Source organism: Amblyomma mixtum, chromosome 2, assembly GCF_055824585.1.
Source record: "Amblyomma mixtum isolate Tamu chromosome 2, ASM5582458v1, whole genome shotgun sequence".
NCBI lineage: Eukaryota > Metazoa > Arthropoda > Arachnida > Ixodida > Ixodidae > Amblyomma > Amblyomma mixtum.
The window spans coordinates 15703356-15725473 of record NC_143013.1 but is presented as its reverse complement, the minus strand read 5'-3'; the positions used below and the strand labels follow the sequence as shown (position 1 = coordinate 15725473).

The window sequence follows — 22118 nt, the reverse complement described above, 5'->3', positions numbered from 1 at the left end:
GCGTCACTTGTTTTGTAGCAAGAGCCGGCATTTCCGAAAAAAAAAGCTTAGAAGACAACTTTATAGTTTATTTGTAACAGCATACATCAATGCAATGCAATACAGAAACACACAAAGTGTATATTGACTAGCACTGGTAATCATTACCATGGTAATTGTACCGCAAGACAAAGAAATATTGTCTTCACCAGCAACAAAGAACTGAGACCGAAGTACTCAAAATATTAAAATAAATTATGAGTGTAAACAGGAGCAGCCACTGAACTAAACCTGCTTTCGAGAAAAAAAGGAACTGACCATCTTGGATTGCAGTAAGCATGTATGACAACCCTTCGCACAAGAATCAAGAGAAATGAAAGGGAATTAGGCATGTGCTTTAAAAATACTGATACCAGATGGACAGGCCTATGTTCCTTTCTTTGAGCCCTTATTAAAGGCAGCCAGATGAGAGACACTATCATTCATTTTTTCCCTAGCTTGGCTCAATATTGCCTGGCCACTCGCAATGTCACTGAAGTTCTTCAGCTTCATGCCCCGCTCAATCAGCAATTCAGCATTTCTGAACATGTGCTGCGCTTCATCTACCTTCTGTTTCGCTTGTGCTTTAGACAAGCTGGCACTTGCTAGCACTGGATCCGCACCTGCACGTGGCCTTTTCGACTTCTCTTGTTCGCAGGCAATGCGCTCTGCATACCGTTTCGATGCGCCTCGAACGGCCCTAATGACATTTGGACAAATTGAAAGCTGGCATGGGTCACTGTTGTACCTTCTGGCAAATGACATAATCTGGCGAATACCATTCACGCTTGCCAGACAAAGGTTCGACCTCTCATTCAAAACCCTTGTATTCTGGCTGAAGCCTCGCTCAACATCAGCGTTCCCATGCGGAAGCGAAAGAAGGGCCTTGACAAGCTTAGTCAAAAGCGGATATTTTCTCTCACCTTGAGCGCCCTTGATGATAAATATATTATGCCAGTATTTGTCAAGTGGCCCATCAGTGCCCACATTCAGCGCTTCAGAGCTTAAGAGTGTCACCTCATCAAGGAGAGATGAAACTTGGCTAGGTTGTATCACTTGAGGCGCACATTTTGCAAGATATCTGAACGATTCTGCTGAAGACTCCTGGGAGTGGGTGTTTGGGTGCAAGCACCTGAGGTGCTGAAGTGTCAAATTCTGAAGAGGAAGCCTTGTCAGAAGGTACTTTGAGCACGCTATGTAAAATGACCTAGCTCCTAGTCGAAATTCAGCTTTCTCTGAAGCAGACCAAGATTTCATAGCTTCCTCAGTATCTGCCCCAACTACTATGCTTTCCTTCCAATTCTGCGAACTTTCGACATCAATGGAAGCGAGCTCATGTCCCTGTTTCAACATGAACACCTGAGGCCTCAGAAATCTGCCCAAAATTTTCTTCAACATCATCACCATTTCATCATAAAGAACATGCAGCAAAGGTTCACTCTTTTGAAACAGCGTCAGAAATCCCACAACTAGGTCACCTGCATTCTTCACAAACAGAGCCTTTGCGTAGAAACTTTTGTCATTCAGGTTTCTGTTTAGTCTCGCCCTCATGCTACCTGCAGCACGCACTGGTTTCTGGGAGTCTAGGATGCTCTTTAGGGCAGAAAACTGCTCGACTAGTCTTTCCACGGCTGGTACAAGAGACAACCAGCGACAGTTGACATGACGCAAAAACACAGTTTCAGGCAATCCAAGAGCCTCTTGTTTTTCTTGGAGCTGGGCACTTTGCACCGAAGATGTCTTGAAAAAGTAATACACGTCACTGACTACAGTTTCAACTTCACTACCAAATGAATCAAGAGCACATGAAAACGCGTTGTGCACCTTGTGCAGCGAGCACTCTCCGATTTCCATTAAGGGGCCGTCTTCCTGGGTCAATTTTTTCTTTAAACACTTCATTACATTTGGACCATCACTGAAAAATGAAAAAAACCCTGCTCGAGGAATATTTTCAGTGGCTTCATTTACACATTTCAAAAGGATATCAGCCGTTGCCCTCCCCAAACGAAACGACTGCAGGTGCTCGACCACTACTCCTTTTTCAGCATCAGAAAAGTAGCGCACGAGAACATCAAACTGCTGGCACCGCTGTTCTGGCAGTGGTGTTTCATCTACACTGATACTGTAAAACACACCAGGACGATTCAGTTCCTCATGCACAAGTCCCTTGAAATAAGGCCCAAGCCCATCTGACACAACGTAAGACACTTTTTTCCTACTACAGGAGAAGTCTTTAGCCACCTTTGAGTCGGGAAACATCAAGCGATGAAGGGGTGTAGCCGTATCCGCCCATGAGTATGGGAGACCTTTTATCGTCAATGCCAAAACAAAAAGTGCTTCGCTAGCTGTGACACGGTCTGCATGGGTCATCATGCCTGTCGATGATGAAAAATCCAACGATGCTTGAACAGCAGCTGGCCTCTTCAGCCTCCCGTCAGGGCCCCGAAGCTTACTGGTCAGCTCCAAGTGCTTTTTACTCTGTGAATGTCGTTTCACTGCTGTGACACCATGCTGTGAGCAGTTGATTGTCTGGTTACAAATAATGCAATAAGCATTTTCTTCCCTTTTTCCTGGTCTGCACCACACCTCGAAGCAATCTCCATTGCAGTCGATATCTTTCAATATGCCAGAGTTAAATTTGCTGTTGCGTCCTGCAAACGATAAATAATAATGTTAGTTTGATGAAATAAAAAGCTGTTATGCAAGCAATATGATCCTGTAAATTAGAGAATAATTGTAGAGTGCTTAAACATATTCTAAAAAAAAAATAAAGACCCAGGAAACACTACGGTTCTTTTCCCACAACAGTCATGGTTAACAATTATACACTTCATTCAAACGTGGCAGTACAAGTTATAGAAACACGTTCCTCGATACAGAACTGAATATTAAAAATTAACTTTAACAAAATTTCAATGGAGGCAAAATTCCAGAGGGCCGTGCGATGTCAGTGCACGTTAAAGATACCTAGGTGGTCGAAATTTCCAGAGCCCTTCACTGCAGCGTCCTTGGGTTGTAGCTGTTGCACTAATAGCTGCAAAAGTAGCTTTTTCAGGGCTTTCAGAGCACCTGAGCTGCACATACCGGCAATCTTTCCTGCACTAATTTGATGAATAAACGTTAATTTGGATAAACGTTAATTTGGATAAACGTTAATTTGAACACGTAAAAACAAAAGAGCAGTTTGTGATAAATCCAGAATAAGCAAAGTGCCAAAAATTTGCAGCTCACTAATTGCAAAGTATTGAAGGCTTCTGTCTAGATGTTTGGCAGAGCAAGCTCCATTCTAAAAACCGGACACGTGTAATTATAAAAGCAGTACCACTTTCGCCGACAGAGAGCGCACCTGCTTTGAGCGCGCGATCGCGCTATCATGCAGTCCTCGACCGCCGAGGAAGGGTGGAGGCTTTCTCCCACGTATCCCTTACCCGCCCGTTAATTGCTGCCCTGAAAAACGACCTTGTTTCCCCTTACTTTTTGAAAGCTTCCGCCGTAAATTCGCAAAGCCTGCCAAGCTTCGACAACAGACAGGGCCGTCAGCGCAGCGCCAAAATCGTACGAACGTAGCGGGCGCGCCAGAAGACGCTTGTTGCTTCATCGTATAGCCGGAAGGCCGCAAAATACCGCATTCCGTGGAACTTTCTTTCATTTTCGCCTCGGAAGTTTTTTTTAATTACGGCAGCAACACGAGCACGAAGGCCAGAAGGCCCACCAACTCCGTGAGAAATGTACGGCGTCATATACGTCCGCGGTATACACTTTATTTCAGAAGCCGCTACATAAAACTCCTTAGCATGAGTTCAGTGCTCATATCCATATAACACTTTCAGCTCACGCTGCAAAGGCACTGCTTTAAGGACGTCTTTCAATCAGCCAAGTGATGTCAGGAAAACGCATTCCGTAGGCTCCGCAGCCGGACAATCCGAAACTACCAAGCGACCTCGCATGCCGAGTGAATAAAGGAGCGCGTGAATGGCCCGGTCGCCGGCGAGTTTTATGCATTTCGTGCCGCAAGGTTGTTATGGGCAGCCCGGACGTCACTGTAGCTTTATTTCAACCACGGAATTCGTAGAACTGCGGATGGCAATATGAAATTACTGAGCGACGTTACACGGCTGCCCAGCACGCCACGTGCTCCAGGGCTTTCGAAGCTGATACTAGCGTAAGACGAACGCCACAAAACTACAAGTACTCTTTCATAAAAAGTAAACAAACCGGGAATTAACAGCACCCTCTCTTGCAGGCTCAAACTACCACGGTCCTGAAACGTGCATCCACCGCCATTCGCTCAATTTGCTACTGTTAAGTCATGTTCAGTTTCTAAATTTGAACCCCGCCACACTGACTCATCAGCTCTTATGTCCAGAAAGACTCATTTGAATAAACTAAAAGGCGCAAAAAAAGAGAAAAAGCTTACCTTTCAGTTTCGAGAGCGCCATCGTGACGCCGCCACGACGCCGCTGAAACCGCTGAAACCACGCCGTCGAGGCGAACGAGCGGCGGGAAAGTGCAAGAGCGCGCACCGACGCGCCAAGGCCTAGCCACGGCCCACTCCACCAACTACTGGCCTCCGGTGCCGGCCAACCGGAAACGCTCGGAGCTCGGACGCGGTGGAAAGCGTGACGCGTTCACGACACCCTCACTCAGTCACACTCTCCCATCAGAGACGAAGTAGACGGAGCACCATGCGGAGCACTCTAGACGAAGACTGAGAACTGGATAGTATTGGATTTTACCGGCTACTCTCAGACTTCAATGGCGGACAACAGTCGCAAGCATAGTTCCCTCACAGGGCAGTACCTGACGTTGGCGACGGCTCGTTTTGGCGCAGCTTTGGCGCAATTTTGCAAAAAGGCCCCTTTTTGGAGCAGCATGTAGCAGCTTTATCGAAATGGCGCAGATTGGCGCAATTGGCGCAGCATTCCCATCACTGTAAAGGGGCAAAAACTGTCCCAGTAAAGCCCGCAAAGATGCTACACACTCGCCAGACCTGAGTGAAACTGCCGTTGGTCAGCGTTATTCGGGATATTTTTTCCAAATCTATAGAAGCTCCCTTGAACACAGGTGAAAATTTCGTTGTAGCATTTCTAGTTCTTCCTCTATGGCACAGATTTTTTTTTTGTCATCGACTATGCAATGAGTCTCTCCTATTCCGGAAAATGACGGCCATTGCGGTTGCCTCATAAGATAATTATTTATACAGCAGAACATCTGTAGTAGTACTGGGGCACTCCAGCGTGCAATGGAAGGATGATTTCGTCGGACGCGGAGGGCGTACTCTTCAGATGTTCCTTCACCATGGAAACGAGCCATCCCTTACAAGAAATTTTTAGACAGTTATAAACTGTGCAAAGACTTCTGTCTATAATGTTTATAGACTCTCTTAGACAAATCCTAGAGAACAGTATATAGGCAATAGAAATGCTACAGACAATCCATAGACAATCTATAGATTTATGGCCATACACTTTTATATACTTTTGTCTATAGAGAGTCTATAGACTACGAGTAGACAGAAATAAATATCTACAGGAAGACAACAGAGTCTATAAGAAAGACTATAGACTGTCTATAGACCTTTTTATGAGGTATATAAGTCCGACGGCGCGAAGCGGTGGGCCGTAATATCCGGCGGTATTTGGAAACTACAGTCCAACGGTTATAGGAAGTCCCTCCGGTCAACACAACCTATATAGACTGCTCAAGGAGGTGCTGCTTGGGTGAGGCCTCTGGTGGCGACGCGATATCAAAAACGGACAAGCGCGCTCAATCTTTTACTGACACGTCTTGCGTGCACACTCAATCACGAGATAAAAAAAAAAAGCAACGCTATAATCTTTATCTGTATCATCTATATAAATTAATTCTCCTGCAGGACAAGGGACCTCCCTAATTCGTTCACACCCGCTGCCAACTGTATACGTCTATTTTTTAACCTCAAGATTGCATCCGATATTCTGCCAAAGTCCACGACTTCCCGTCCTGGATAAACAACCGCCAGTCGTCTGTTATCTCGAAGTCCAAGTCATGCGAGCCATATGCTGATGAAGATCTTGAAAGGTGCACACACGCATGAAAAGCCATTTTCTCCTCCATTCTTTCTCTTTTCTGTTTGTTCTTCAATCACTCTTTTTCTTCTTAATCGTATTTCTTCGCATTCCTCAAGCGCCGTGGGGCGGCCATGTGTGTTCCCTCTCCAAGAAAGCGTCATATTTGCCTGCCTGTTTGCGTCTCACAGGAAACGCTGTTCAGGTCCATACATTCAACGACGGTACTGTCATTTCAAAGTCAGAATAGTCACGTACTAATGTAGTAAGCATAAAAAGGGACAGAAACATAGCACCACGGAACACTATACATTAAGCACGCGTCCAAGGACGCAGAAGCAGCGGCGGCGGCGCATGCGTGTGCGCAGCCGAAGAGAGCAATGCGTACGCAATCTCTGCTCAAACAGCGCGGCCGCGCAGAATGGGGGCAAGAGCGCCGGCGGCCCCAGTCTTCGCTATCGACGACGCTCGCGACCCGGGGGCCGTCACACAGCGAGACCTCCCCACGGCTGCGATATGCGCGCGTGCCCCGAATGGGCCAGGGCATGCTGATAGCGGCCACGAGACGACTCACACGTGGCCTACCGCGAAACAAAAACTGCTCCTTTCTTTTTGCTATTTTTGCCAGCAGGCGCCTTACTTATACATGATGGTTACATTCGCGGTTACGCGCATGGTGTCGCATACGGTTACGATAACTGTTACGCATACGGTTACGCTTACGGTTACGCATACGGTTACGCATACGGTTACGCATACGGTTACGCATACGGTTACGCATACGGTTACGCATACGGTTACGCTTACGGTTACGCTTACGGTTACGCTTACGGTTTTGCATGCGGTTTTGCATGAGGTTAAGCTTGCGGTTAAGCTTGCGGTTAAGCTTGCGGTTTTGCATGCGGTTTTGCATGCGGTTTTGCATGCGGTTTTGCATGCGGTTCTGCATGCGGTTCTGCATGAGCTTTTGAATGAGCTTTTGCATGAGCTTTTGAATGCGGTTACGCGTGACATGGAAATTGCGGTAAGAAACCTTTTCTACCCGAGCGGCAAAGTGGTGAGCTTCGGGCCCGACTACAATTCGATGCACAGATGCGACCAGAAGAACGCGCAGCACGGCGTTCTGACTTTCCTAGTTCGTTACCTGTATACCAAAAGTGGAAAACTTTGCTGACGCAACCACTTCGTGTGTTCCTCTAGCGAGAAGACGTTGTTGAATAAGTGCATTTATCACCACCACTGGCATGACCGTGCTACGCGTCAGTATAACGAACTATCCCATTTACGCTATAGGTAGCGCCAGAGAAGCGTTAAAGCACCCAAACATGGCCCTTATAGTCTTCGCTATCCTGCACGACAGTCGAGTAGCAAACTGAAGTATGTCAAGTATTTTGCAGTTTACGAAAATAAAAGCCGGCAGAACTTCCGTCTACGTGACATCTCAAAAAATTTTACATGACTTTCGTGATGAAGTTCAAACCAAAACTAACAGCGTTGTCGTTCCACATGATTGGGTTCAAAATCCGCGTGTACTCAAACCACTTTTTAAACACCTTGAGCCAGAAGCGACGGAAAGAGCGTCATCACGTGACCTTCACGTGTAGTTCAAAATGCGAGGCGGGTCGCTCAGTTTCGCCCACGAAGATACATTACACGAGCATTTGAAAAAGGGGGTGAGAAGAAAAAAGCTGGAGCGATTCTCAACGCTTACGTGAACGAACGCGTGTCCACGTGCAATCGACAACAGCAGAACGACACCGCATAGCTTCGCAGCGTGTCCGCTGCAGCAGCCAAATATAAATGAATGAATAAACATTTAGCAACAAGAGGCTGGTACGAAGGACTAGTTACGGGAATGAGAGAATAGAAAATGTATGCTGCCAATACTCTAAAAGTCGCTGCCCGGCGACGCTCCCTCACACTTCTCTTCGACACTCAGCTCGGCTACGGTTATAGAAGGTTCCCAGCCGTACTACACAGAACTCCCCGATGAAGCGGGAAAAAGCCGAGAGTAAGCATGGCAGCTGGCACCGATCGAATATCTGCGCTTCACTTGATTCTTTTTTTTTCTTTTTTCTCTTCTCCCCATCGGCACATGAGCGCGATAAAACGAAATAAGCTGCCCTGACGCGGGCGACACGAGCGAGCGAAAGAGCAAAAAGAGGAAAGTGGGTCGACACCGCTACGCCACTCGAAGCCGCCGCCATAACGACACAAACAATGCAGAGGCAGAAAAACAAGCAAGAGCAGCATCCTACCCCCCGCGCCGATTTGCAGCGCAGCGAGCGCCGTTGAACGCCGCAGGCGGCGCCAGTGAAATATATCCGTCTCTGAGCCAGGCAGACAAGCGGTCTGGCGTTATCTTGCACGCGGGTGTCAATATCCGGGTCACGTACACAGGGGGGACTCGACGCGCGGGAAAATTTAGAAGCTAACGTTAGAAGCTACTTTAGAAGCAGCGCCCTCGCGGCGAACACTGGTACTGCGTGTACAGGGTGCGCCAAAAGTTCCCAGGCCAATGGGCCTGACTGAGCAGGGGCATCCATTACAACCCCCCCCCCCCCCCCCCCAGGAACTTTAAAATCTCTGTAGGTGGTAGTAAAAGTACCACCCTCATCCCTGAGAACCTGGACACCTTGATAGACGCCATAAAGGGTCCATGAAACACTATTCAATGAAGTTGCGGTACGCCCGAAATATTAAAGGACGGCTCTTCACGAATATCCTCCAGCAAGAATTTTTTAAATCTGTTGAGTAGAAACGGAGCTATCTGCGACTAAAGTTTGAATTTCAGCGTTTTCGCGCCTTTCCCTCTCCTCTCGTTACTTTTTGCACGCTGAAAGGTCGGCGCACCTCCACAAACCGGCCTCATCGTCAGGCTGCCGACGCGCGCGATAATTCACAGGGCGGAGGAGCTTCCTGACGCGCAACAGCGACGCGGCTGATTGGCCGCGCCCACGGTAGCTGCGTGATGTGTAAAAAAATCTGACCAATAGCCATTCCTAAACCGACTTAGGCATGCGCGTGACCCAAGGGGCGACGCAGAGTTTGAAAAGTCGCCGAAAAGTTCTCGCCGGACAATCAACTCTCTCGAGAAATCACTAAAAATCCCGAACGCTGTACACGCGGATATGCAGACTGCATGCTTCGCCCTGGTCTCATTAGGTGTGTTCAATGTGCAACGTGCACGCCATGTGGGCACGACATTCGCCCATTCTAAATGCTAAGCACGCATTACCACATAACACGCACATAACGCGCACATAAAGACTCGCACATTACGTGCTCATCTACTTCCTGCAGTCTGTGTTACACGTTCGCGTTAGCTCCATTATTAGTAGTTTATAGCACACCTTTACGTGTAGATTCCGCCTAAACTGGCTTTTCGAAATGATCATCACTGCTTCATTCTCGTATACGCCATCAAATGAAGCCATTTTTGTTCACAGAAACACGGTGCTTTTTATAGAGTTAGCCCAGAGTTAGTCGCTAGCATTTCGACACATCGTCATTTAATTTTCTTTGTTCCTGAAACATTGTGCGTGCGCCGCGACATTGCGGTCTTGTCACTAAGCACGCCGACATCAGGCAACTTAGACACAGCGTTTTCGTCGTGCTTTTATTTTCCGCAAATTGTATTTCTTTTCTGCTTTTCATTTCAATAGAGACTTCGGGTGGGTATAAAACAAACTCCGCAATTTCTTCCTCCGTGTCAAAGCGGTTAGAATTTAGCTTCGGGGTAAAATGAATTTCGAAACCACGGCCCCCTGCCTTCTCTACTGCGAAACCTTATACTGCAGTCCTCCGCAGCTGCGCACGAAAATTCCGCGAAACGTATCGGAGGACACAAAAGGCGGCGCAAGCGCGAGAACAAGGACGTCGTTTCCCAAGAACAGCCGACCTATGCTATAAGTTATGCAGGGACTATGGTTATGCTAACTCGCACTAACGCGTACGTGTCGCAAGAGATTCCGATTCGCGAGAACGCCCGCAGCCTTGGGCGCGCCTCGTGACGTCACAGCGCGTGCAAATTTTTTCGCCTTACTCCGAATCCGCCGTAGTCAGCGTGTTACTATGCGCACAATGCCAGCAAAAAAAAAAAAAAAAAATACAGCGGCGGAAAGAGAAAAAAACAGACGGGGAGGGAGGAAAGGGCTGCTTCGTATAAACAAATGTGATGCATGCTTGCCCGTTCAAGCCGCTTTTATCGAATTAGCAAGCGCTAGCAGCACAAAGCGCTCTCAGCACGCTCATTTATAAGCAACCAGACAAGAACACCATTCCCTGCCGGCCCCTTCCCCTCCTCCGTTTGCCACCTCTCATAATGCCACTGAGGGGAAGAAAACTCGAGGCAGCAAATCGTTAACGCAAACACGACTCGGCGGACGCAGGCTCCCATCGCGTGACGCAATAGCCTGCCAAGTAACGCCACCGCCTTCGCCCGTTGAATATTCCGGCGCGCTGTACCGACGCGTGCGACGGCGCTGCCCAGGGGAAGCCTGCCCTTTCTTTTTATTTCCGCGCGGGCCGGTTACGTTACGCGGTTGCGTAAAAGAGCGCCGCGCGGGGCGCTTGGGAAACGTGCTTCGGAGAAAGCTGAGAGGAACGGGCGAGCGACTGCGCATGCGCTGTCCCCTCGGAAAGCGAGACGCACTCCGCCGTCGTCAGGGGGCGCAGCTCGATTCAGCTGTAACAGCTGCCGTCGTTGACGCGCCAGCGCTGTGTTAATGATTGGTCGCGAGAGGTTACTCGGAAAGAGATCTATTAATGTGAAGTAGAGAATGACCAGTTCCGCATATATAGGCATGTAGGCAGAACCTAGGAGACAGGGAAGGCGTACTTGCGTGGGATGGATCTTGGGATAAGGTTCCCGACTCTAACCTGGCTTATTCGCCTCACCACTCTTCGTTTTTTAGTTGCATACACTTTCGGCGCGAAATGCATTTTGGCCTTAGAGGTGCATCGGACCTGCGCTACGAGTATGCATGTGACGCGAAATTATCTGCAATGCACGTTTAGACGACTTTATCATAATAGTATCACATGCACAGCGGTGCATACTGCAGACATCCTTACCATTCTGAATGCCAGCCGTATATGTGCAAACAGCGACGTATCCAAGAAGAGGAAAAACCCCTTGTGCCATAGCGCTCTTTGGCCTCGGGTGCCCTTGCGCAATAAAATCCATCGTCATCATCAAAAGGAGAGAGATTAAACAGAAATCCACGGAATAAAACCGCTACATCATCGCGGCCCTCGCTTCTGCCCTTACACTCGCGACCACGTCCTCGTTGAATGGCGTGCTTTCGACAAAGGGAGCCATTCGTCCCGGGACGCGCACGTAACGCCAGCAGAATCCGTGCGCGCAGTGTTTTACTACCGCCACAGGAAGCGTGAGCCTATCTGTTGTGTTTGCTAGCACAGCTGCGAACACACACACGCTATCTGTGCTGTGCAGGAAAAACAGGGACGTCTCGCAAAACGAGCGTGAGAGTTCACCGTGTCAAGGACTGCTCCGGTATTTTGCACGCCACTGCGCACGTCTCGCAGTCGCGGTACTCTCCAAGTGTACTCCAAGTGAAGGTAAAAACGTAGCAGAGGGCGGCATGGAGTCAGATGGGCGGGTAAGACTTAGAAAGAAGTTCGCGAGGGTAGAATAGTCGTAGCTGGCGAAGGACTGGGTTAATTTGAGATCAGTGGGAAAGGATATTCGTCCTGCAGGGGGTGTATGTGGGCTGATGATGATGAAGAATCGGTCAGGAGTGATTTAACGCAACAACTATGTGGCAAAGTGGAAGTTTGGGCTAGTTGGTAAGTCGTGATTTGAAGGTGTGTGTGCGTGCGTGTGTGTGTGTGTGGGGGGGGGGGGGGGGGGGGGGGTGAACGCAGCATGGAAAGTATAGGAAGCACCTCCCCCACCACAGCAACACTGAAGAGATTACTCAGCATTTAGCCTCCACGCTCAGCTACTGCGTTTGTGGGGCTGTAGCGAAAGGACAGTCCTGGAGCGCGTCAACTTGACAAATGCTGCTCCATTCCTCTGCGTCTTTGTTACTAATGCCTCGGTGACCATCTCGTCTCCTTCTTGCCGCATCTTCCACGGCCTACAGGGCTACCCACTGTTTCCACCATGCTTGCGACATCCACGCTTTGCCATCATGAGCTTTGATCCTGACCGTGCTTTCGCCAACCGTCTTCCCGCCAACAGCGCCCCTCTCTACGACGCGCTCGCTCTTGATCCATCCATTTAAAGGGCCACTGCCCAGGGTCCGGACATTTTTGAAAAACAAGCCCACTGCATAGATGAGGCATCGAGGATAACCTCTGCACAATACTACAGCCATGCGCGCCCCGAAAAGCTGCGAAAATTCAAATCAAAGCCCGCTCGTTCTTTCCTTCAACAAAAACGGCCCGCCCCACTACTCTGAACCCCGTTGACGTCATGGGGGGTTACTTTCGCTAAAGGCACTCCATTGGTGCATCGTTCTGACTGACGGGAGAAGGTTGGGCGTAGCCTTGGCGTCGCGTCGTCTGCACAACGCTTTCCGCAGCGCCTTCTGTTCTGGCTCATGCCTACAAACCCGCATGAAGGAACAAAAAAAAAAACTGCGGAGGGAGCGTGCGGCGACAGCCTTGAACCCTAGCCATAAAAAGTAAAAAATAGTAAAACTGAGGGAGTTGGTTCGCCCCCCCCCCCCTGTTTGCGCGCCCGCAGCGCCCCCCCCCCCCTCCCCTCGAACAGACCCAGCAGCAAAAACCAAGCAAAGAATTCTATTGAAGGCGGGGCCATGACGTAGCCCCTGTGACGCACTCCACAGACACCACGCCTCCGGCTTACATCGGAGAAAGAAGGGGTGATTTTGCCTTGCCGAGCCTACTCGACGAGGAGCGGGAGAGAAAAATTTCGAGGAGGGAATGGAAGGAGAGGAGGCTCGCTCAAAGTGAGGTAGAGAGTGTTTGCGACCACGGGGTGGGCAGGGGCCCTTTAAGCAGCTCTTAACTGTCGAAGCCAAACAAAGCTTCCGCTGTGCTCTACAAGTTTCTGAAACTCTGCCGCGGCCACTTTAGACGGGAAGCTGCGCGCACTTATAGCACAGGGGGACAACCACTCTAAAATGAACTTCCTCCTCTTTCTCCCCATCGGCACTTCGTTGACCACAGTCCTTGTCACAGGCGCCATCTAAGTCCCGAACCTCCGGCTTTATACTTGTGAGTTGTGCACGCAGCTAAAGTTAAGCCGCAGTCAACCCGAGTTGCACGTGTGCCGATGCGAGATTAAAGTTCACGAAAGGCTCTTTTGCAACAAAGCAACGAGTTGTTTATAACAGGCAGGGGAATATTATAACAATCACAACACTAGAGGCTACAACAAAACGAGATCGCAACGCAAGGCAATCGAGTAAGAAGACAAGACCACGACATATGAGCCAATACAATTATTGAAAGGCTACAAGGTATCGCGAAAAAACGACTACAAGCGGGAAGTAACACAGAACTACAATGCACGTTTACCAATACAAAGATGAGGGCAATGGTTGGCAAAGGTGGAGACATTCTTTCGGCAGTGAATGAAAAGTTCTCACGGATTTGATGTACCAGCAACGCTCAGTGGTCGGTGAGGAAGACGATCGGCAGCGTCCGGCCAAAGCGAGGATGACATCGGAGGGGAGAGCTTCCCCGGGAGACACTCGAAACGCTGGACCTGCCCGAAGCGCACTCCGCTGGCAGGGACGGTGGCTTCCTTTTCTTTTTAACCCTTCTCCCACGAATGCAAATGTTTATCCATGGCTTACCCTCGAGTAAACTTCCGCAGGAAGCTCGGCGCGGATAAGACGACGTCCTAATGTAATTACGAAGTTTCAGGGGGTCGTGGAGGTCAAGGGGCCACGAGGTCATTACATATGACCAAGTAACCACCCACAGGAAGCTCTGCGCGTACAGATTCGCAGGCTGAAGTAATTACGCGGTCTTGGAGGGTAGCTAGTGACACTGACATCCCTTTTCTTACGGGTTAAGATGTCAGCGTTCTTCCCAATTTCAGGCATCCTAGAAGTTGAGGCATTGCGTATACAGGGTGGCAAGGTTTGCAGGCATAAGGCCTTCTCCGTCCTTCAACAAACCTGTAGTCGATACTTGCCTGCCGCTTGTCAGCTTTGCATTGCTGCAAACCTTTTTTTTTTTTACTTCTTTCGTTACCTCTCGAATGTTCAGATCCTCAAAACCGACGGCTTAGTTACTAGCATCTTGATTATATCGGCCACTGTTATACAGTCCTGAGTTGAATTCTTCGACTACTTTAACTACGTATTCGTAATGGTAATGACATTGCTCTCATAGGGTGTACATCTGATTTCGCCCACACCTAATTACCTCTTGACCGCTTTTACGCTACCTTCCTAACAGCCAGCTCGATTCTCTCCATAATATTTATATGACCTTATATCGTTTACACTGTGCTTACTAGCTATCTTTCACAGTCATGCCAGTTCTATATCCTATCTATATGGTCAGAAGCTTTCAAGCGCTGACTTAATCACGTCCCTCGCCTCCTGAGAGAGCTTGCTGGCATGCAGTCTAGCTACCCACTGTACTGTGCATTCTGAAATTATATTTGTGAGGTAATCATTCACCGCTACAGAACAGTAAGGTCGCTGTCCTCTGTTAAGGCAGAATATCTGCTCCCTAGCGTGGTCCTGAAATCGTCAAATTTCCCACCAACCGCCAACTCGTTTCTGTGCTTCTTTCGCACTCGTTTCTTCCGCTCACTATCCAAGTCTAAGCCAATCTAGGACCACCATTTCAATGCCTCCACACGTACCTCCCCTTCCTTAGGACTTCCATATACTTCATGATGCCGGGATGACCGCACATCATAAATCTATTTCATTTTTAGTCTCGCCGTTCGGGCTCTTGCAAGTACACTTCCGATTATCCTGCTTGCGCGGATGAAAGCATTCATGATTCGTAAGCTATTTCACTCTGCGAATTGTACTCATAGCTCCCCTCTGCTATTCTAATAGAACCTGTGCCACACCAGAGTGTTTCAAGGACTCTGCCCACACTCCCCACCCTGCTCATCTGCCCACTTCTTGCCTACCTCGGCAGTGAAGTCGCCATCAGCCCAGTGTACTGCGTTATTACCTTGCTCACTGCCGATTTTACGCTTTCGTGGAACTTTTCAACAATCTAGACATGACTGGATGTCGGAGCTCAAGCGGGCTGTGTACAACCCGCGATCTCGCAACTCTTATTTAGGCTAATCACAAAAACTGCCATCCTCTCGTTAATAGTGAAGGATCCATCGATGTTGTCACATATATAATTAATGACCAGTAGTCATATGCCTGGTTTCTGCCTGTCCGGTAAATCGCGACAACCTATAGAACGTGCCTACTCTTAGACACTCATCTCATCATGTCTCAAAAATCCTCCTTACTTCACTAATACTTACGACAGCCAATGTAATTCTCGCAACCTCCTCCAACAGCACTGCTAGGCTAGCCTCACTTGATAAAATGCTAGCGCTAAACGATGCCAGACTCAGTTTCCAATGGCGGCCTGTCCGGATCCAGATATTTTTAGCACTCTCCGCTGGCCAACCACCGCACTGGTCAACTGCAGCCGCTGGTGACTAAGGGCCGAGCGTCGACTGGTGTACTCGTATAAGGAGGTGGTAGCTGAGTACTATACCAGCATGACTGCTGCAGGCAAATCCTGTTTGTTTGTTTTTTTTATCCGGAGGCGAATTTCAGCGGCACTGGCATTCGAATCGCGGGTCTCATACACGGGAGTGAAATATGCTCTGCCTCACCGCCATCGCTGCCAAACTTGGCAACAACCCCGAAAAAAAAAAAAAACTGCCAAAATTGAGTCCTGCGGACTGTAAATACACCGCGTGCGGACAGTACACAGGAAATTACGGTACTCGGCCTTTCTCAAGGGCACATGTAATCTTATAGTGGAGCATAGGAGATATCATATTTTGCTCACAACGCAATGTGCAGCAACAACGAAAGCGAATTCAATGTGTCAAAGCTGCCTATATAGATCACGCGATGGCGAAACAAGAGGGGAGAGAGAAACGCGTCAGAAAAAAAAAAGGAGGGGGGGGGAGGGGGGGGGGGGGGATTGCACAATCGGACACCGCACCATAGAGCGTACGTGAGAAATAATAAGGAAGAAAAAAAAAACACACCTTCCGCGGCAGCCGGGCGACCGGGAACAAAAGGAAGCCGACGCTCGTTCTCGCCAACGTGGCCGGCGCTGTGAAGCAAGACGCGAAGCAGACAGCAGCAGCCGACGTACGCCCTTCCCGTTGCCTGGCGAGAGTTTCGCTACACCTCCTCCAATGTGACGCATACATACGCATACGCGCTGGGCGCGCAAATGTCAAGGCGCCCGAGGGTCTCGCGCGCGATGGATGCGGCTGGAAACAGGAAGGGACAACGACGAGAGCCTCCAAATGCACGCGGGCGAGCAGAAGAAAGAAAGAGACGAGAGGGGGAAAAGGAGGAGGGAAAGCGCCAACGGATCCGAGCGAGGCGGTCGAGCGAGAAGAACGAGAAAGAACAGAGCGCAGAGCGACAAGTTTGGCGCCTACGCAACCCAGCGCGCTACTGGTTTCTTCGTAGCCGCACACAGCTGAGAAATGCGCGGCAGTTAAGTCCGCTGTTGGCGCGTGTTCATTCGCACTTAAACTAACAGAGATTACGGCGCTTGGCTTAGCAGGAGCTCGCGGGTGGTATGAAGGATTTCGATGAATGTTAAAGATATTCAGGCGGTCGAAATTAGTCCGAGGTGCTCCGACACGGCGTGTCTCACGGCCATTTTTTTTTAAATCAATCAATCAATCAATCAATCAATCAATCAATCAATCAATCAATCAAATTTTTATTACCGACGAAAAAGGCTTCCCAATATCGCGGACAGGAACTGGAATAATTGTATAGCCATGTACACAAGCGCGTAGTTGTGCTAGCAGCTGTTTCATTCAATGCACGTGGGCATACTGCCCTCCCGATCAAGAGTGAATGACGTGACAGCCAATGTTTACGGCAGGCGCGTGCTTGGGAATAGATGCATTGTAGCGCTGCTTCGCGACCCGGTGGCCTGCACGGTACTGGTACTGCATGGAGCATATTCAGGACTTGCAGGCGTCTCAGGCGAGTGGCTTAATTGCGAGACTCCGCCGAAACAAATTCTTTCCTGCATATTTGCATCCCGTAAACTTTATAACTGCCGAGTGTACAGGCCCTTCCAATACGAAAGAGAACAGCCGGTTAGTACAAATAGAAAAATTTTCTGGTTATAGCTGTCCGAAAGTTTAAAATGACTTTTGGAATTATACGCCAAGAGGAAAACTACTTAGAAAATAAGTAAACGTGTGCTTGTCACGAATAATTATGGTGAAATCATTAACTGAACGATCAAACTATGTTCCCCTTAATATCAGAGCTCCCTGTACATCTCCATCTGTTAGGGCGCTCGTTTGAGCTGAGACCAAGCTCGCAGATAATCGAGCCGCAACTACAGGCGTCAGGCCTTAAAGGGACACTGAGGAGAAATTGAAGTTGACTTGCATCGACAGAATACCAGCTCCTGATTACAAAACATGTCAAGGGAGAAAACCAGCCAAAAAAAAGACGGAAACACAAGAAGAGAACGACACAGGACAACGGCTGGACTAACAACTGAATTTTTCATTGAGTACAGACCGCCAAGTAATCACTGCTGCTCATCCCATTTGAAGTTTACTCACGAACTAGCCACTAACAATTCCATCCGTTTTTTAGACTTGTTGCTAACCTTTTCTGGAAAAGGCCATGAGTGCTGGATGTACTCACCAAGAACAAAAAAGGGGCTGCTACCCTTTGACTCTAACCACTCTAAACTAGTCAAGCGAGGTATTGCCAAGGCTTGTTTCCATAACGCCGTGAAAAAAAGTTGCTGCCACACCGTGTCAACCAGTGTCACTACGCAAGCCCAACGTCTATCTGATGCAGGCTTCCCAGGAGAAATGTTGAGAGCGGTCGCTGAATCCGTATTAAAGGAGATGAATGGCATGGCCAAGAAGGGAAACAATGATGCAACTGACAAAGGGAAAAAAGTGCAAGTCATGCCTTATTTGCACAAAGTGGCGCACAATGTTAAGAAAGTCGCCGAGCGCCAGGGGGTCAATTTGGTGTTTTCTGCGCCAGTTAAGCTTTCAGGTCTTTGCGCACGAATTATGCCTGGCGGAAATAAGAAGCGTTGCACGACCAAACATAGAACTATGTACACAAAGTGCCGGACCGAAGTGATCTACAAGATTCCGCTGACCTGTGGAAAATTTTATATAGGTCAGACGGGGGACTGTGTGAACGAGAGGTTGCGCAAGCACAGAACAAAAGTCGGCGCTGGTGAAGATGGTAATCTTGCTCTGCATTGCAGTAGATGTCCCGGAAAATGTTCCCCACGTTTCGCAGATGTCACCATCCTGGGCTGCGGAAAAACACGGAAGGCTCGTGAAATCTTTGAGGCCTTCCAGATTGCCAAACATGGTGATGCTTGCGTCAGCTCACCATCGATAGCATTAACGGCAAAAGAATTTGATTATTTGAGTGATCATGTTTGAGTGTTGCCTTGGCGCATGCGTGGTGATTACTTGGCGGTCTGTACTCAATGAAAAATTCAGTTGTTAGTCCAGCCGTTGTCCTGTGTCGTTCTCTTCTTGTGTTTCCGTCTTTTTTTGGCTGGTTTTCTCCCTTGACATGTCATACCAACAGGCCCACCATTCTGCCCTGCTCCTGATTACAAAAACGCCATTCATACTGACAACAAAGCTCTTGTAACGTAGAAAATAGCAAGAACCAAAATACAGGTATCGCCGCCACAGGCCAAACTCGCAAGTACAAGCTTTTTTTTTATTTATTTATTGGTCTTTGTTGCATTAAAAATGTACGCAAACACTGCGTACATTTTGACGTCATATGACAAAACAGTGTTGCTAGAACCAATAGTTCTAGCAACACTAGAACACGAGAATCCACGAATCACTGAGGCGCAGAAAATGCATGCGCAAATCTCCTTGACGTCGCCAGATGGCGCTACGTACCCGACAGCTACGCGCGCTCCTGCAGCGCTGGGACCAATCAGCGCCTGCTCACAGCGGTATGGGTAGGGTAGTATGGGGGCTCCCGGTATTCCGCTAACGGTAACAAGGTACACGGTATGCTTGTCACAAAGTGCGCGCATGTCTTATCTTTCTTTTTTCTTCTCCGACCAAATTGGCCACGGCTGGCCAGGTAGTATGCGGGCATGTCGTGACGCAGCGGCGACGACTTTGCCTCCCCCCCGCGTGGGCGTTGACCCCTCGCGACGCTGGGGGGGTCAAGACTACGCCGCCCCCCTCCTCAGGATTATCTCCGGGAAGCGAGTGCTTTCACGAGGGGGGGACGGGAAGCGGCCGGTGAATGCCCTAGCACCCGTCCCAACCTTGGGAAGTTAACATCGCTCCTCGTTAGGACCATACCTTTCCTTAGCGTCCCCTTCAGCTTCTTCATGTTTCTTCTCCCCCCTTCTCAACATCTGTAAATCGTTGGTGCACGGGGCCGAGAGGATTCGTTTGCTTTTATTTGTTTTTTTTTTCTGTTTGTCACGTGAACACGGTGGCGGGAAAATCACGACCGAGTTAGTTGGTTTAGAGATTTCGGTGCGTGCCGACGTGTGTAGGGTCAGCCAGGGCAGTGGTCGGCAAGCGAGCCTAGGCGGTGTCTGACGCGTAGAGCGCGGCGACGGCGGCCCCGAAAGACGCGTGGAAGACGCGTAACCCGTGGCCCAAGTTCGCCCGTATCCGCACCCCCCATCAGCACCGCGCGCTTCCGCAGCCCGACGCTCCCTGCGACCGGACCTTGCCACTACGCAGCTAAGCCACCGATTCTCACCACTCGCTTTGCTCTTTTCTTTGTTCTGTCGCTGTTCTCGTCCTATTCTTTTGTATATTGCTTTAATCGTGTAACTTTGTTGTATAGTTCTCGCCCTGTTGTTTTCCTTCTTCTTGTTAATAGTTGTTTGTGTTTGTGTCTGAGTTAGTTAGTTATATTGATTTTAATGGCGCAAAAGCAACTGAGGCTATGATGCGCCAAACACAAGGTTAGAGTTTTTGTTAAAGGTGAAGCTTTCTATACTTAGAGTTTGTTTAAAATGCTTGCTTCCTTGAGAAACCTAAAAATACATGAGATGTCAACCAGTGCTCGATCACCTAAAAGTAACATGGGGTGTAATGGGATGGTTTCCCTGTAAAATGTTGTAAAATATTTCTTTCTTAGCTCTTCTAGCTTTATACATGAAATTAAAATGTGGTTCACTGTGAGTTCAGCACCACACATGTCACAGAGAGGTTTGTTTTGTTTGGTTAGCAGAAAGTTGTGCGTGAGGTGGGTGTGTCCAATGCGGAGCCGACATAAAATAACTTCGGTAAAACGTTCTTGATGCCTACATGATTGCCATTCCCCTAAAATTGGTTTCACAGAATTTAATTTGTTGTTTACGTGATCTTGCCATGCGGCCTGCCACTTATTTCTGAGTTTACTGTTGATAAACTTTAAGCAATCCCTGTGCGGTATGCTCACTTGTTTTATTTGGCCATTCCGGGCTTGTGCAGCGCATACATCTGCTTTCTCATTACCTACAATTCCAACATGGCTAGGAACCCAGCAGAATTTAATGTTGTGCTTTTGGTTTGTGATTTTAACTATGTTATGTATGATGTTTCCTATTATGGGTTCAGTAGCATTCCTGGAGTGCAGTGCTTTGAGCATACTGAGGGAATCGGTGTAAATGATGCTATTTTTGATGTTCTCTCTTACTATTTTTTCTACAGCTATGAAGATGGCATAACACTCAGCAGTAAAAACTGATGCGCATTCTGGTAGTCGCATTATCTGTTTATTTTTTTCTTGGATTACTGCACTTACAACATGACTTTCTGTTTTTGAGCCATCGGTATAAAATTCAATGTAGGTGTCATACGTTTCTTGTAGTGCAAAGAATTCCTGTAATATGTACTCGTTTGGCGTTTGCTTTTTGTCTAAATGTGTCATTGTGAAGTCACATACTGAAGGCAGGCTGTACCATGGTGGTAAATATTCATTCCTTTGTGCAATATTCGGTAGGGCATCTAGTACTGTTAGCTCTTCACATTTATCTTCAAAGCGCAGTAGTAATGGCCTGATAGAATGTGGTTTGTTGATGAATAATCTTTTAGATGGGCACTTGGTGACAACTGGATGGCAGAGATGTTTCGGAAGAGAACGGATTTTTAAGACGTATGTGCATGTTAGTGCGATTCTTCGGTCCTCAAGAGCGGGCTCATTAGTTTCAACGTATAGGCTGGCTACTGGTGATGTTCTGTATGCTCCAGATGATAGGCGGAGACCAAGATTATGAATGGGGTCTAATCTTTTCAAGTAGGATGCTCTTGCCGAGCCATATACTATGCACCCGTAGTCCAGCTTGGAGCGCACCAGAGAGCGATATATTTGTAAAAGGCTTGCTCTATCGGACCCCCATCGCTTCCGTGAGAGCACTTTTAAGACATTGAGGGCTTGAGAAGCTTTCTTTTTAAGGTTGTTAATGTGTGGTAGAAATGTGAGTTTCTTGTCGAAAGTTAGGCCTAAAAATTTGTGTTCTTGTTTAATTGGTAGCGCAGTGTGATTCAGGTATAGACTGGGATCGACCTGTAGGCCTCGTCGCAATGAGAAAAGAACAGCTACTGTTTTTTGAGGGGAAAATTTAAATCCATTTTTGTCTGCCCAAGAACCTAGTTTATTTAGTGTGATTTGTATTTGTCTCTCACAGGTTGATATGCTGGAGGACGTGCATGCTATTTGTAGGTCATCTACATAAACTGAATACATTATGGACTTGGGTATTTCTTTAGCTAAGGAATTCATTTTTATTATGAAGAGTGTCGTGCTTAGAATGCACCCCTGGGGTACGCCGTTCTCTTGGGTGAAAGTCATGGAGAGAGTTGCTCCTAGGCGGACTCGGAATGTGCGGTTAGACAGGAAGTCG

General features: G+C 48.3%; 1 protein-coding gene across 6 annotated transcripts in view; it reads right to left on the bottom strand.

Annotated features, from left to right (window-relative positions):
* Nucleotides 1-22118, bottom strand: part of LOC149358518 (solute carrier organic anion transporter family member 74D-like) — a 199173-nt gene that overhangs the window by 52839 nt on the left and 124216 nt on the right. Inside the window, exon 1 of one of the 6 annotated variants that reach the window (XM_089570621.1) lies at nucleotides 16261-16476. The exons of 4 other annotated variants lie outside the window; for them this stretch is intronic. The gene's annotated coding sequence lies outside the window, so the exon portion shown is untranslated. Of the gene's footprint in view, nucleotides 1-13648; nucleotides 13794-16260; nucleotides 16477-22118 lie in introns of those variants that run through there. One more of the 6 variants, XM_089570622.1, reaches the window with a different exon arrangement.